Raw genomic sequence first — 13,562 nt, 5'->3', positions numbered from 1 at the left:
TCTTCTTCCTCATTTTCCTCTTCTTCTTCTTCAACTTCTTCATTCTCAACAACAATCTCCTCACCACCCATGCTAGCATCCCTAGGAGCATTAGGAAAGAACACTTCCCTATCCGCCCAATTAGGCAAAGGACATGATGGGTCAAGAAGTCCTTGCCTAGCTAGATGTAAGAGGGGCGGATATTGAGCTCTATAGGCATTGATTCGGTCTTTATAAGTTTGCTTATGCATGTGTTGCATTAATTGAGTCAAGTAATCGTTACCTACCGCAACACCTTCGGGTCGGAATTCTTGGTAGGTGAACGGGTAAGGTGGAGTTACAATAGCGGAGGAGGAGGATTCGGCATTGAATCCCCTTTGTTGTTGTAAGATCATCTCGGCTTCACCGGAGAGTGGGAGAAGATAGTTTGTGCTTCGGACATTGAGTCGGCAAATATTGTTTGGTAGAATGAAGGACTTGGCATCTTTTGTAAGCCACTCAAATTTGTTGTCAAGGTTATCATTCTTGACCCAATGGAATTTGTGAACCATAGTGGCTAGATCAATGAGGTGGCCTCCCTTAACCGGCTTGTAAGTCCCATCTTTGTTGAAATCCCGGTTGAAGTGCTTTGCCAACCATGTTACCAATCCCCCATTTACTATAAAGGCCGCACCTTCTTTGCCATGGTCGATTGTAAGCCACCTTTCGATTAAGAGTTGAAGAATATTGTATTTCTGGGTGAACTTCTTATCGACATTCAAGGTTGCCTCAAGATAGATGAAATCAAGTTCGGTGAAATGATTAGTCCCCTTCCTAGCAATAAGAGTATTTCCCACAACCTTGTGCCATACCCTTATGCCCGGATGGTGAACATAAAGGGCACGACACTCATGGTATGATTCTAATTTTCTTTCGGTGATAGCTTTCCATAAAGGGGCGGGATCATATTTTGAAGGTTTCTTCACATAAGTTGAGTCATTATCAAGACCAAAAACCTTGCCAAACTCATTAAAGGACATTTTTCTATCCACATTCTCAAGGCGGAATTCAATATTCCTTCGAGTCTCCACCTTTGTGACTTTCAATGAACTTAGAAATTCAAGGTGAGGGAGGGGTAGGTCAATTCTTGTATATCAAACAATGTAAGCAACCCCATAGACTCAAAGAAGTTCTTGGTCGGCAAAATCGATTTCTTAGCAAGAGACATAAAATTTTTCCTATGAGAATCGGATGTGAAAGTTACCTCCGGATATTCATGTAATTTCTCAATAACCGGGATAGAAGTAGTAGCTTCCACCATAGGAAGAGGAGTTTCTTGAATTTCCACTCTTGCTTGTTGAACCACCTAAGCTTTGGAAGTTTAAAGAGCTTGTTGTCTCTTTGAAAGATTTGATTTTGTAGGTGCCTTGTTTCCACCTTTAGTCCTAGCCATTGTTCTTCTCCTTGTACGTATCAACAACCAATGATTTGCTTGAATTCTTCTAGTATCCACAAGTTTCAATGAATCCCAAATCGATTTAGGATTTTCGAATTTTGCCTTTAACCTTAGAAAATCGATTCAATTTTTGAGGATTTGGATGTTTGAATGGCTTTTTATTGATAAAGGAGTAATTTGTTTAAGTTTTGAGGAAGTTTGGAATTGATTTGGGTGAATTTGGTTGAGGAAATTGAGTTTTATGGATGGAAGGATTGAGGGTTTTGAATGTGTGTTTGTGTTTTGTATGAATGAAATAAAATGGGAAAGGGGGATTTAAATCCCGTGTTTTTGAATTTCAGCAGAGGGAGACGAGCGTCTTAGGCACGGGACGCTCGGATTATAGCTCAGCCAGCCTTAGAAAATGAAACCCGTGTTGAGACGAGCGTCTTCAGGAGGAGACGAGCGGATTCTAGCCTGAGACGAGCGTCTTTGGATTGAGACAAGTGGATTCTTGAGCGTCTTTGGACTATGGCTAATAATCATTCTCAGTAGGAAATATGTTACACCCGTGGCTAAAATGTATTTAGCCACGAATTTGTTCAGTGACAAATATTTTTTCCTTACCATGACTTATTTCATGTCCATGGAAAAATATTTGTTTAATCACGAATTAACGAACACCTGTGTCTAAGATCTTTCTAGACATGAACCAAGATATGTTCAATTTAAGGCAAAGTAAAAAATGCGTGTTATAAAAAATATAAAAGTCAAATAAAATTTATTGAAATAAGATAATATGAAAATAAATTCAAATATATAATTTTGTAAATATTTTGATTATTTCAGAAATATTGGATATTTTATTATTTAGTTTTAATAAAAATTTCGGAACTTTTGTAAAATCATATACAAGTAGAAAAATTGTATGGTCTAAATTTTTTATTTTTTTAAAATCGGGTTTTTTTTTGTGGTTTTCGTAGCATCGACAATTTAAGAAATATATATATAAATATATAATTTTGTTTATTGAAGTTTTAAATTCTCTTAATTTTTTTTATTTACAACCTTATAATTTTCAGTAACACTTTAAAAAAAAACGTATCGCATATAAAAAGAGTTATATATAGTAGATTAAATTAAATAAGTAAATTAATGATCACCCATAATTAATAAGTCTAAAATTAAAATATTATCTTACTATCTCATTCAAAAGTTGGTATTTTATTTAGAAGATATTTTTGAATAAAAACTTGAATTTGATCTAAAATTTATGTTAATAAAAATAAAATTTGGGGACATTTTTTAGGAGAAAATAAGAAAAAAAAAACAGTTAGGCTAAATAATTGATTGAATAAAATAAGGTACTAAAATAGGGGTGAGCAAAAGTCTAAGATATAATTTTATTATATGTGTACGATACGATATAAGATTTCAATAATACCAATTTCTGTATGTCTATTACACATTTTTGTATAAATATCGGCAAAATCTAAAACCAGATATATGGTTTCCGATACATTTCCTCTTTTTAAAAAGAAAATGTTAACTACATATTTATATATATAAAATCACAAAATATCGATAATATGGTTTTAGTACTCTTGTACTCTTTAAGTTAATTACTCTTATATTCCATATTTACGAATATTCTTTCTATTAATAAATACAAAAGTATAAAATCATGAAAAAAGTCAAAAAAAATATATAAAATTACACAAGTCACGCTAGAAATAGGATACCGTACATATATACGATTTTTCAGAAACCGTATAACGGAAAATCAGTATCGCATAAACGTATTAAAAAACGAGATTTTAAAAACCGGATATCCGATACAGTTTTTAAAACCGTATTGGATATACAGTTTTGCTTACCCCTAACTAAAAGTTGAACGTAAAAACAAATATCTAATTAAATTAATAGGAAAAAACACATACTAAAAAAAATTATCGATCAAAAAAATCTACTAATATGAGGAATTTTTTTATTCATCGCAATGAAAAAAGAAAATTAAGTTAATAATTGAAACTCGCATGTGTAGATAAAGTGAAGATTTTAAGCAAAGCAACTGTTTTTTCCGTTTTTTACGCAGGTTGGAATCCGGCCAAGGTATTCCAGCCAAGGTTGATTATGGTAAGGTTAACTAGTATCATCCTATTGTGATGGTATCTTGATTGTACTTTTGCAGGGTTGATTATAAAGTAAAAAGAGACAAACTAAAAGTATAGAACAATAAAAGAAGACGTGACACAAGGAATTATACGTGGAAAAACCCTTAAATGGGAAAAACACGGGCACCAAATCAGGATAAGATTTTACCAGTAATTTGTATGTAAGTGTAGAACAATTGTGTAATGCTAAGTAGTTATGTAATGCTTGTTGTAGTTGTGATGTTGGATGGTGATAGAGTGACTGGAAAGAGCCTCATTTGCTTCATATTTATAGTAGAATAAATTCTAATAAGTCATTCCTTGAGAATAGGTAGTTGTCCCTTATGTTTAGCAACCTCACCTATAATGTAGTTGACTATTTCCTCTTCTGACTTATTCCTCGGTTGTTATTCAGGAGTCCAACTTTAATGAAGTAGTGGTCTTGAAAGTAGGAGCAAACTTTAACCCAATCTAATTAACATACATGTACTAGTTAGGAAGTATCCAATGATCATAAAATATCTTCTTTGCTTCTATTAGTAATCACCCAACTCATCCGTGCGCGCCTCTCCTAACCCAATCTAATTAATATACATGTACTAGTTAGGAAGTATCCAATGATCATAAAATGTCTTCTTTGCTTCTATTAGTAATCACCCAACTCATCCCTGCGTGCCTCTCCTGACCCGTGCATTAGCCTGCAAGGATATTTTGATTTGTATATAATCCTGACTTATTCTCTGCCTAGTACTGATATCATGTACCTTGTTGTACCCATGCCAATATTTGTTAAGGTTTCCAATGACTAGTTCCTCATTTATAAGAGACTTTCCCTATTAATTAGATTAGTTGCTATTCTTTAATTTCTTCATCACAATGGAATATTCTTCTAGGTGTACTCAGCTTCTCTATCCTGCCCGGTATTTTCAGTATGATATCATGTCCGTCTGATTCAGCCCTGTATCTTGTTGTCATGCCTGAATTTTTATATTCTTATGTCAGGGTTGAGAGAAATCATTGTCTAACAATTGCCCCTTATTTCTTCACTACGCTGGGTCAGGCTAAATGTGAAAAAATAATTACTCTTGCGCGTTTCCTGATAATTTCCGTCCTGGTGTAAGAAATCATTGATATATTGCTTGTTCCAAATGTTGAAATCACACCCTAACTTTCATTAGAAGCCTGGCGAAGAAGTTGAGGTGAACTCTCCTTCTTCAGGACATGATGATGAGTATATGACAACCTTAAGATGTTATGTAGGATGACCATGTGCTGAAAAAGATGCTACAACATTTCAGGGCGCCGATTTAATTAGTAAAGAAATTAATTGTGGAACATTCCTGTAACACTCGTTGTAGTTGGTGTTCTATATCTAATCATATAGGAGTTATATCTTGGCTTTGAAAAGATCAATGCAGACGAAATGGTAAACTTTCCTCCAACAAGGCTGAATATGATCAAGGTAATATTGTATGATTCTTCTTAGCTGACGAAGGTTGTTGTCCTTCATGAGGAAAGAAGAATTCTCGTGCTCGGTCAGGCAAGGAACAATTCTTGATCGGTGATAGTATTTGACCCTGACAAGAGGTATGTCATTGGCAGAAATGTTAAATAGTTTTTTGGTGGTGTTTTCCCAACCTAGGGGGTGTGTCCTTGGTAGAGCAATTAACCTTAGTGCCTTTGCCCTACAGGGTAAGGGTTGGTATGTGTTAATCCTGTCCTAGGGACAATAATCATATTTTTGTCTATAAATGTTGTTCCTGTCCTGGGGACGTATTTGTTTTTTTTATATCCTGTAAGATTTGTATCTGGTTGTAGATACCCGTATCCGTCGATATTGGAATTTATAGAGAACCCGACAAACACCCGATGATGATAGGACACATGTATTCTTTAGTTGTCATTGTCATTATTTGGGCTCGTTTTACGATGTAGAATGAGCGTTGTCGACGAAGTATTTTATTAATTTAAATGATATTTAAATTAAATGTTTTTTTAAAAAAAAGGTGAATTCATTTTATTGTTTTAATTTGAATTTATTTTCTTAAATTTATTTTATTGAAAATAAAATATAGTTTTGATTTGAAAAATCATTTATTTTAACGTGTTAATTGATTTGAAAGATCGATTTTGAAAGTTGAAAACTCGTGTTGATCACACGTTTTGGAGCTCCATCGTAGCTCGGTTTTTGAGCCCGTTTTCTTTACGATTTGGCACGAATCTCGAGTTCACTAACCGAGCTAGGCTTTCACTTATCCAACCCCAGTTCGAACCCCCATACCCACGTTCCAAATCTCGTCCCAAACATACACAAAACAGCCCAACTCTTTCCCCTTACCCGCGTTAGCCCTTCCCCTCTTCCAACCCGTTTTGTGTGCTTCAAAGCTTGACCCAAACCCGCCACAACCAACCCAATTCTTGCTCCACATTACCCACAACAACCCGTCACTAAACCCACCACGAAACCTTTCCACAAACCCGTCCCAAACACCCAACAAGCAGCCCGCAAATAACACAAGCAGCCCCCCTGTTTTGCGTGCTCAAACCCGAGTCCAAAACCCGCTCCAAACACCACTTAAACCCGTGCCCATTAACCCTAAACCATACCCTAGTATCCTACCCATATTATCTTAGCTTAACCACCAAGAAAACCCCCCATACAAACCCTAAAAACCCCACGAAATAGCTGTTGGACAGCAGCCATGCAAACCGAGCCCGACTGCTTGTTGCTCTCTTTTACCCTACTTTAACTCCCTATAAATACCTCCCCTATGCCATACATTCATTCCTCTAAATTCTCCATACATATTACCATCACTCACCAGCATTAATCTCCAAAAACAAACCCTAATTGCCTCTCAAAACCCTCGACAAAACCGAGACATCCAAACTGAAACAGTTTGTGTCTCTCTCGAAATACAATTCGTTTCCCCTTCAAATCTCCATTAAAATTCGAGTTTCTTGTTCCTAATTAACCACATAACATCCATCTACATCTTAGACAAAGATTCACGAGCCAAATTGACCTTGAGAGTACACGAATCCCCTCGAAAAACAGAGTGTCATACACTCTGTTTTCGCGGCTTTTCCTGTCTGTCCAGTTCTGTTTGTGCTCGTTTTTCGTGCCCAATAACTCAGAACGAGCATGGTTTGTTTTAAGATATTTGTTCTACTCTCTTTCTAGTTTTCAAAACATCTTTTAAATCTAATTTTCACCGTGAAACGAGTGAGAAATTGCAGTTTGAAAGTTGTTGTCCAGATTTGCAAAAAAACGTGTTGTTGCTTTGTTCCTTCGTCGACGACGGCCTCTCGAGATAAAATCTACGATCGATTACGACCCAAGACGGTGTCAACGATACATGTAGGTTGAGGGTGCATCAAATCCTCCTCTTCTCCGTTTTATTTCGTTCTTTTTTATGTTTTTTTTTATTGTTAGTTTTACGTTGTTTATCGTTTTGCTTAATCGTTTGACATCGTTAACTATGAAACTAGTTTAGTCCGAGTATGAGTTAAAGTACCACCATGAACACCCGCGTTGACTTGATATGGGAAAGAAATCCGCCACATCGGTCGGTCGTATCCCCCGTCTCATTTACATATCCTCGTGTTCAAGGTAGGGCATTAATAAAACGAATCCTAACTTTGTTCCTCGCTTTTGACCCCTTGCTTGTTTCGTCCAATTCGACCTACCCTAGGACCCTTCGCATGTTAGTTCGACCTCTGATTGTTAACATATGACTTATTTAGACGGTATTAAATCAACTTAATAACCTAATTAGACATGTTAGGTGGCTTCGACACAAGCATTAAAATCGGCTAACAATTCTATAACCTAATTGAATGCATCTCTCTTTTTCACCTGATTTCTTGCTAGTATAAGAGTGCGTGATTAGCACCTTCTTATTAACACTCGACGAGTTAACTTAATTAGCGAACTTGACCTAATTCGATCCTTTTAGGCCGTGTAGAACACTCGGTTTTAGGCGAAGCCTTCTGACCTCTTTTATCATCAATTTCTAATGTATATCCTATATCGCTTTGCAAATCTATCTAACCTAATGAACCTAACCTAGGAACTAGGGTGGCCGTGCCTGGGGCCGTGTGCTTGGCCGTGCCTTTTGTCATTCTTGCTTCATCTTTATATCGTTTATTCATCGTTGTTTTGTATTTTGTAATTACCTTTTGCTTATCGAGTCGTCTCTTGTAATTCACTCGTAATTAGTTTTCTTTTGGATCGAGTCAATCGATTTATAAAAACCTTAGTCTTATTTGGTTAGATAGTTGTGCTCCAATTCATGTAAGAGCGTAGTAAATCGCATGTTGTTTAAAGCAACATGGCCCGATTTATGCTAATGCATGCTTTGGTGTGTGACCCAATGTCTAATTCGATAAGATTAAGCGAAAGCACGCATTACGAGGAGTGACCCAATGCCGTGAGTTATGTAAATCGTGGGCCACCCATTTGTGCACGTTTTCCTAGGCCGAATGGCCATGTGTCGTGTATGGTGTCGTATATATCAATTGTATTTAGATCGAGTTGTATCTCTAAATTCTCGTTGTGTCGGCATGAAATGCCTGGGTTGTAATAGGGTAGATCCCAACGGCTCCCCCATTCCCCATAAGTCTTGTTTGCGTTGTTTGTATGTTGTTAGATCAATCAACCCACATGCTAAATTACAACTTTGACAAAGTTAGTTTAGTTGCATCTAAATCGACATAGAAACCTCACATGCTAGGGTTTTAAAACGATGTTTGCATATCATATATCGTAGTAGCTACGACCTTGTTTGAAATCCGATACTTGACTTAGTAGAGGCCGTTATTGACGGGCGGGGTTAGGTGTCCTTATGGGCTTCCTAACACGTACCCTCACCCCTTACTCAAAATCTATGGTTTGTGGATCCGTCTAAATACCATTGGATTACGAGAGTCATTCAAATCGAGTGATATAGGGTACAAGTCTTTATCTTTAATCGCTCGTAGTCGAATGGCTTTATGCTTTTCGATGAAAGGTGTAAAGTTGACTTGAACGGTTCCAAGTTCCCAAAAAACTTGGTGGCGACTCTAATTTGTCTTAATTCGATTCGAAAGAACCTCGAGTCGATTATGCCTAGTGTGGATCCCGCGGACGCAGTTCCCGCGGGCGTTGTCCACACCGGTATATTTCATAACTTGCAAAAAATTGAAAAATAGTTGCAAAGACCGGTTACCCCCCTTTTTTGTTTGTTTTTTCAATAGTTAATACTTTTGAAAGGATCTTTGCCTACTTGGGGGGCTTATGATCCTCGGCCCGACTGTAGGGCTTTGATTATGCCTGTCTGGTTGGCTTTCTACGAGTTGTCAGGTTCTTTCACCTTCGTCCTTGTATAAGTACTGAGCTCGGATTTTTTTGGAAGTATGTTAGGTGCGACCAACATCAAGATCTTATTTTTGATCTTATTCTTTGCACACTTGATGTTGTAATCGAGCGGATTTGAGCTCGAGCTCGGGTAGGCACGCAATCGGTTTGGAACTCTCCGAGCTTAAAAATTTAAAGCTCGGAATAGGCTCGAGCTTAACTCAAACTCGATTAAATCATTATTTTCTTTATTTTTTCAGTTTAAAAATCAAATAAAAAATAAATTATTTTAAAATAAATAGCAAATATAAAAAAGTTAACAAATATAGTAAAAATATAATCATAATTGCTAAAATAACATTTCAATAAGAACATAAATACTTACAAATACTAAAATTGATTAGTAAACAAAATAAAACAAACCTAAACGAGCTTCGAATACATCTCTATTAAGTTCGGAATCGGCTCAGATTAGGTCGTGCTCAGCTCAAAATCGACTCAGAATCACTTTGGCGATTTCGAGCGAGCTTTGACCGCATCGAGGCTCTATGAGCCGGCTTAGGTCATTTACAGCTTATTTGCACTTTAGATTTCCAGAAAAATTAACTCAAGAAAAAGGGAAAAAGAGGAAAAAAAGCAAGGAATTTGAAATATATGGGGTTGGAAATTAAAGACGCGTACCCGTTAGCCTTGATGATCAAGCAAAACCTCAGGACCAAATTTCAATTATATTTCCCTCTCCCTCTTTTATTTTAAACTGCCAACGATGAAATCATAAACCCTAACCTTATTTCCTAATTTCAATTTTAGGGCCGTTATTAAAAACAACAATCTTAATCAAGCAATTAACCAATATCATTCTCTTATTCTTCATATTTTACATTCAATCTGTCAATCTATTATACAATTTTACCATAAATATCTCAATTAACGTTTAATTAACGACGAACAGTTGCGGTTTCATGGAGCATAATCAGGATCATAATCGGTCTAAGAGATTTGAAGTTTTAAAGAGTAAAGGTAATTTGTATGAATCTAACTACTCTTCTATGTTTCATGCGATTGAAGACAATGAAGAATATGAATATTTAAAGATGTTTTGGGATATGTGGTGGGACGTCGACTTAAGAAGGGATGTGAAACCAAAGTAGTCCAGATTGATTCTAATTGCAATAAAGGCGATGATATGGGATGTAATGATGATGAAAAAAGCGAGACTTCTATCAAATTTGTTCCAAAATACTCTTTGTTTGATGACGATAGTGGACCAGAATATTTTAATATTGATTCTGATGAAGAAGTTGAAGAACCCCAAGTCAAAGATGTTTCCTTTAACAATGGCTATAGTCTGGAATATCATGAACATCTGTTGGAGAAGTCCGGTGATACTGAGCATGAAGAATTGAAGCGTGGTAGTCTTTCATACGAGTTTGATGAAGAATTGAAGCGTGATAAGAATCTTTCATATGAGTTTGACGCTTCTGGATACGTTGTTAGTTGTCGACTAAAGAAGGATTGTGAATCAGAAGAGGTCTAAAGTGATGCTAATTGTAATGGATATAATTCAGAGTGAGGATTCTGTTAAGTTTAGCAGTAAATTTTCATTGTTATATCAAGGTTGGGAGAATGAAGTTAAAGAATCCAAAGTCAAAGAGGCTTTCTTTGATGATGGTGATAGTCTAGAATATCATAAACACCTGTTGGGGAAGTTCAGTTATACTGAGCATGAATTTTAAGAACGGAAGCACGATAATCTTTCGTATTCGCTTGATGCTTCTGAATAGTTTTTTGGTTGTCGACTAAAGAAGGGTTGTGAATCGGAAGATGTCCAAAGTGATGCTAAATGCAATGGATGTAATTCTGAAAGTGAGATTCTGTTAAGGTCTGCCGGTATTCTACATAGTTATGTGACAACGGAGAGAAAGAAGCCGAAGATATCAAAGCGGTTGTCTTTGACAATTTTGATATGATGTTAAACAAAGTTGTTTCTGAGGAGGATCAAGCATTGCAACCAAATCTGAAGAGTAAAGGCGGAAGTTGCTGAAATTAGGGAAGGACAGATTGTTTCGTGTTTGATGGCGGGTCAAGATTGCATTTGGCGAGACAACAGATGACAACTCAAGAAGAGGGCTAAATCACTAAAGCATTGACATTGATAGTATTCAGTTACCTTAATTAATTCTATTTGTTATATTATTCAATTTTTCAAATTGTTTATACCACTATATTAAGTGATAATACATGATGCTGACATAAGTTACTATGACACTGTGTAACTTTTGTGATAATTCTTGTATGGAAATTTAAATTTCAGTTGATAATGCATCTTTAAATTCCTTTTGTTATTTTCATTCAAAGTTTGTAGTTTTATGGCAAAAGTACCGTACAAATTTTGTTTAAACACGTGTTCAATTTTATAATTTGCTTCATAAAGACCAGAAGCTGAATAGTAGAATCCATCTCAGTCAATGTTTTTTAGGAGGATCACTTAACAATGGAGAATTTTGTGTTTCATATGGATTTCTTCACTTGATCCCCACAGCCGTGGCACAAGGTTAATTTTGATGCTTACAAGTTTCCAACTCTAGTCACAACTAAGACTTACATGACTAAATGACCTTATCAATAAGAATCTAATATATATGACCTCTAAAAATAAAGGTTTTCATAAAAAATTCATGAATTCCTGATGTTCTTGAGGAAATGAATGATTTTACTCTATGCCCTGTGTTTGAGAAAGGTCGATAACAGTGTAAGATCACTGAAAATCTGAAATCAACATTTTCTTTCACAGTAGCATCACTTAGATAGCATAAGCAAGATCTCTCTGAGGGATGACTGATCTTACTGGAACAAAATTGGTGATATTTGCTTTATTTAGGACCTACAGTTACAGGATACAGTAAGCTAGTACTCTGTATATTTGCCAACACCTTGATTGTTGTACTCTAACCCGGCCAACCTGGTTTTCACGGTGTTTGCTTTACGATTTCTTATTGCTGATCCTAGATATATTCCGGGTTGTCTATGCACCTTACGTGCATTTGACATTGGATATCGCATTCTTGCAGAAAAAGTGACGCCTTAAAGTTCTATTAATTATTTAGTTATTGAATTATGATATATGGTACATTTTTCTTGTATTTTCATTATTTTCGATGCTGTTAAAATTGTTAAATTGAGCTAAATTACACCCTGGGTGCCGGGAGATTGATAATATGATTGTCTAAAATTTGGATATTTAGAGCAAATGGAGAAAACAACCATCAACATAGAAATCACTCGACTACATATTTATTTTCCAAAATCGAAACAAAAAGAGAGAATGATCAACCAATATGGAAATCATTCATTGCGTATTCCTTGACTGTGAATTTGGAATGCCTGGGTTAATCTAAAGTCGTTTCAATACCAGTACGACTGATGATTTTTTGTTGTTTGAGCATCCGGTTTTAGTCAGGATATGAGAAAGGAAGTTTTAAAGGGTGGTATAGTTAGTGTAATGCTCGAACTCGTGACTTTGTAAATTTTAACAATGTTGCATTCTTAAGAATCGAACTTGAGACCTTCTTAATCCCTTGCTATTTTGATTTAAATGTTTAACAAAATCAATTTATAACGGTTTACCAACCTATATATGTATAAAATTGATTCTAGATTACTTGGTGACTGTACTAGTCCTCTGCAAGAGAGGGAAAGTGGGAAACGGAGGAGAACTTGTGTTATTTGAGTTTTCCCTGATCACATATCAGAGTTATTTTTGGGGCGAAAATGTTGATTGTTGGCTACGATAAAGGTGATATTGTTGGCTCTCACCAGCCACGACAATGAGGAAGCTGTTAAGGTGATTGTCGTCGATCATCCTTAGATGGTGTTGCCGATGATATTGCCAGAGATTGACACTCAGTTGATCGGTCTAATCGACGAGGCGGGAGAAGTAAGACAGTTGGCAATACGTAGAGGACGCAGGATGTGTATGAAAATATGGATTAATGGATGCTCTTGTACATTATGTGAGAGCTAATCATGAAACAGCGCAGGTTGAAATGAGCAAAATTGAAATGGAGATTGCTCAACTTGAACTTTTTGGTTTTTAGGTAAATTTAGTTTATACTTCCTCCTAGTCGCTCATTTCTTCCCTCTTTCCTTTTTCATGTTAGTCGGATTTTCTTCCCTCTTTCCTTTTATGGAAAGGTTTGTGTGGTCCAAATTGATTTGCATGTGGGGTAGAGTAGTTTGTGTGGTACAAAATCATTTACCTTCTTATGTTCTTCATTCAAAATCGAAATTGCTCTGGAATTTTGGATGGAAAAAAAAACCAAGATTGATTAAACAATAACGCTTCTAAACAAAGGACCTGCTCCATTTCCTACAGGTCAATTAACATGCGACTCAAAGGATATACTCCCTCTTATTTCATTTGTTGTTCCATTTTCTCTTTAGCACAAGAATTAAGGAAATCAATTTGGACCACACAATACACATGACCCCGCATTAAATTCATTTTAGACCACATAAAGTTGTCTAAAAAAGGAAAGAGGGAACAAAATTGGAATTGGATGGAAAAGGAAAGGAGAACAACAAAAAAAATAGAAGGGAGTATTATACTTCAATGTTTCAACTCGACTTGTGCAATTTTTTCATGATATAAATAATCGTCAAACACGACATGCCTGGC

Source organism: Silene latifolia, chromosome 10, assembly GCF_048544455.1.
Source record: "Silene latifolia isolate original U9 population chromosome 10, ASM4854445v1, whole genome shotgun sequence".
In the NCBI taxonomy this organism is placed as follows: Eukaryota; Viridiplantae; Streptophyta; class Magnoliopsida; order Caryophyllales; family Caryophyllaceae; genus Silene; species Silene latifolia.
The sequence above is the reverse complement of the archived record's forward strand: the minus strand, read 5'-3'. Positions refer to the sequence as shown.